We start from the raw sequence: 3,557 nt of genomic DNA, 5'->3' as shown, positions 1-3,557 counted from the left end.
CTGCAGGATGATCGTCCTGTCCACGAGCTGCTTCTTCACCATGAGGGCTGGGTTCCTGGCCAGGGGTGCACTCGGCCACTCTTGGCTGGGGAGGGGCTGGTGGGTGCTGACCATGATCCCTGGAGCCAAGAGGGCACCTGTGGAGCTGCCATCGCCTGCAAGGGACAGCGAGAGAAACACCTTGAAAGGAGACTCTGGGGCAACCCAGCACAGGGCTGGGAGCCCTTTCCCTGATCCAGCATTGCTGAGGGAGCCAGGCCTTACCATTCCTGGGGGGCAGCCCCATGGGGAAGGCCTCGCTGCTCTGCCCACTGCCCCAGCACAGTGAGGTTGGGCTGACACGCTGGTTGCCCTCCTTGGTGTCGGGGCCAGCTGCGGGGCCCTGGCTGACCAGTGGGTCCCCGCCAGGCACTGCAGGGGAACAGGGACCTGCCAGCTTGGGCAGCTTAGGCTCTTGTCTTTGCAGTGGAGGCTACGGCTGGTCCGTGTCCCAGGCAGCTGCCACCAGCCCCGGCTCCACGCTCTTCTACTTGAGGAAGAGGTACACTGCCTGCGGCATCACGTGGATGTCATCCAGCTCCAGCACCTACTTGATCTTGTGGAAACTCAGCCCGGCCCTGTGCAGCTCCACGATCCTTCTCTTAGCACAGTCATCCAGCTGGCCCATCGCTCCCAGGACCTCTCCTAGCCAGCACCTACATCCCCCTTGTGGTGACAGCAGCAGCACCCTAACAGCACCAAGCCCCACGGTGGTGCTCAGACCCTGCTAGTACTCTGCTGCTGGGCTAATGGCCCTGGCTGTGGATCCACAGGGTGCCATCCCCAGCTTTTAGCAGTGACCCAGTTCCCAGCCAGAGAGGAAGAAGGAGCTAGCTCTTCCCACCAGAGCTACTAGGGACAGTCCAAACCCTGTCCCTAGCTCACACAGAGTCCCCTTGGAGCTGGGGGTCCAGCCTGGTCCCTCTGTCTGCTAAAGGCACAGAGGATGGTAACAGACTTGGCTGTGCCCTGTGTCCCAAACTGGACATCAATTCTGCACTGACAGCAGCACAGGGAGGAATCAGGAGTGGAATCAGCAGCAGCAGCTCAGTATCCTAGGAAGCTCAGTGTGAGCCCTGGCAAATGGTGGTTCAGTGCACAAGGCTGGAAGGTTCCTAACAGAGCTTCACATCTCCTTGGTGGTCTGGAAGGGGACCAAGCAGAACCTGGGAGGCCCATGGTGACAACTTCTCCATGGGAACTCCTTGGGCTGCAGAGCCTGCACTTTGCGTTTGAAGAGGACACTGTCTTGTACCTTTGGGAGAAATAAAACCAACCACTTATATACCAGTTGTAAAGATGGCACAAGTGTAAGTGTAATGACAGTACCTCCCATGCCTCCCTGTCCTCCCCATAGGCACAGCCCTGGCTGATGGCTCAGGAGGTGTCACACTCATGGTGCATGCGTGTGTGGTGTAGCAGGGATGGTGCTGCTGGTGTGGTCCCTGCATGTTTGTCTCCTCTGGGTTGCATCTCAGAGCCAAGCACCATGGTAGGACCAGCCCATTTCCTTGCTGCAGGTGTTATGGCAGGGGCGGGTCAGGATGTGCAGTGCTTGAAGTTGTGTCTTTGAGTCATGCACCTCAGTTATTTTGAATTGCTACTGTTACAAAGCCATCAAACTTAATGTTACTTAGAACTGATTCTACTTATTTACAAAGATTTATATTTCATTTTGTGATTTTGTGCCTTTTTGTCTCAAATCCCCCATTTTTCTGTCCTTTCGCAAATCCTTTTGCAAATCCTTTACTACCATTATCATCTAGAGACTTTTTGAAATAATTTCCTGTTTCTACTTGATGCTTGAGGGTGACGGAACACTGGAACAGGCTGCCCAGGGAGGTTGTGGAGTCTCCTTCCCTGGAGACATTCAAAACCCGCCTGGACGCATTCCTGTGTAACATTATCTAGGTGTTCCTGCTCCGGCAGGGGGATTGGACTAGATGATCTTTCGAGGTCCCTTCCAATCTCTAACATACTGTGATACTGTGATACTGTGATTTCATTTCTCTTCCAATCTTCATAATTTATCATAGATCGTTTACAATACCAGAAGGAACATTGTATCATACCACAAGTAATCAATATTAAAACAATATTCCTGCAACTAGTTGCCTCAACCAGGACAGATTAGCTAACCATGAAGTTAACTTTTTCCATATTTCTTCAAAACCCCAGGAGACATGGGGATTGACAGAGGATGATCATCCCAGGAGGATAATTCTCCTTGCCCATTTCATGAAATACTTCAGTTTGTTTCCAAATTTCCTCCAGATCTGTTTCAATTCTGCCATTTTGATCTATGTAGAAACAGCAACTTTCATTGATTATGGAACAAACCCCTCCTTGTGAAACCAGTAACATGTCTAGAGCCATTCAGTTTTGTAATACCACTTTAGACAGGCTGGTTATCTCTTTTTGTTCCGCTTGGATTATATCAATAGTTTTACTTTCTATTTCCTCTATGGTTGCTGGGATATTTACAATTGCCTTCTCTAATTCACTTACTCCCAAAGATAGAATTAGCCATCTCACAAAACTATGAAATGTGGTGCTCCATTCAGCAATAGGGTTAAACCCTTGCTTAATCTGTTTCGCAAAACTTCTAATCCAGGTTCCAGAAGGATACATGTCAATAATAGTAAGATTGGGTATCACAGCACCTAAGGTGCATGCCCCCTTCCAGCTGCGGGGTAGTCTTATAAACATTTTCTTCACATAACCAATACCGTCCTTTCTCTTCAAGAAAAGGCCACCACTGAACTACGATACCATCTATATTAATAGTGTGATTGGAATTTGAATAGTGACCTACATGTGTGGCATTTAAACAAACATGATCTCCTACTCTGGTTCCCGGTGTAATACATCTTTGTACACAGGTATAAGATTTTTTACTTGGATTAGGATTAACTACCCCAAATTTTAACCTTTCCCTCAGATGTAGATTACTAGTGTTCACTCACAAATTCCTCCATGAGATAGTGTTGGGAATTGAAATGCCAATTAATGGAAGGTCTGGATTTTCTCCTGATTTAGGCAACTGTGCACACACCCAACAGTCACTACGATTAAAAATTTTAGTAACATTTGGTAACATTTTAGTAACAAGTTTTGGTCCCAAGCTTGTATGCCAGTTATCATATAAATCCAAATTCTGACTGATGCAGTTTCATATGTAAGGGTCCTGAAGGTTCAATCCACCATGTCTTCTCTGGCTCTGGTGCTTTCTTTATTCTTGAATAATGTATCCAAGCAGGTTGTTCCTTTATCTTCACTACTGTAAAGGTGGTCAATAATATCTGGTGCGGTCCGCTCCACTTCTCCTGTAGAGAATCTCCTGTGAAGTGGTGGTAATGGCATATCCTGCCTTTCATTCACCATTTTTCATGAAGCTACTACCATCAGTAAACCCAGAATCAGCATCTTCCAGAGGTTTTTCTTTCAAATCTGGTTGGCTCAAACATACAGTCTCTATAGTGGCCAAGCAGTCGTGTGTTAGTGGTTCTGTCGATTGT

At 47.9% G+C, this 3,557-nt stretch overlaps 1 long non-coding RNA gene across 1 annotated transcript; it reads right to left on the bottom strand.

Annotated features, from left to right (window-relative positions):
• Positions 1 to 1,808: 1,808 nt before the first annotated feature.
• Positions 1,809 to 3,119, bottom strand: LOC130604835 (uncharacterized). Its single transcript, XR_008973540.1, has 2 exons — positions 2,035 to 3,119; positions 1,809 to 1,841 (listed from the first exon to the last, which is right to left on the bottom strand). It is a non-coding gene; the product is annotated as an uncharacterized LOC130604835 (long non-coding RNA).
• Between the last annotated feature and the right edge of the window lie 438 nt (positions 3,120 to 3,557).

The sequence above is a fragment of the Pezoporus wallicus genome, unplaced genomic scaffold (assembly GCF_028554395.1).
Source record: "Pezoporus wallicus isolate ANWC-B61680 ecotype Strahan unplaced genomic scaffold, APGP_CSIRO_Pwel_v1 contig_8416, whole genome shotgun sequence".
NCBI lineage: Eukaryota > Metazoa > Chordata > Aves > Psittaciformes > Psittacidae > Pezoporus > Pezoporus wallicus.
Note: the sequence above shows the minus strand (reverse complement) of the source record. Positions and strands in the feature narration are given on the sequence as shown.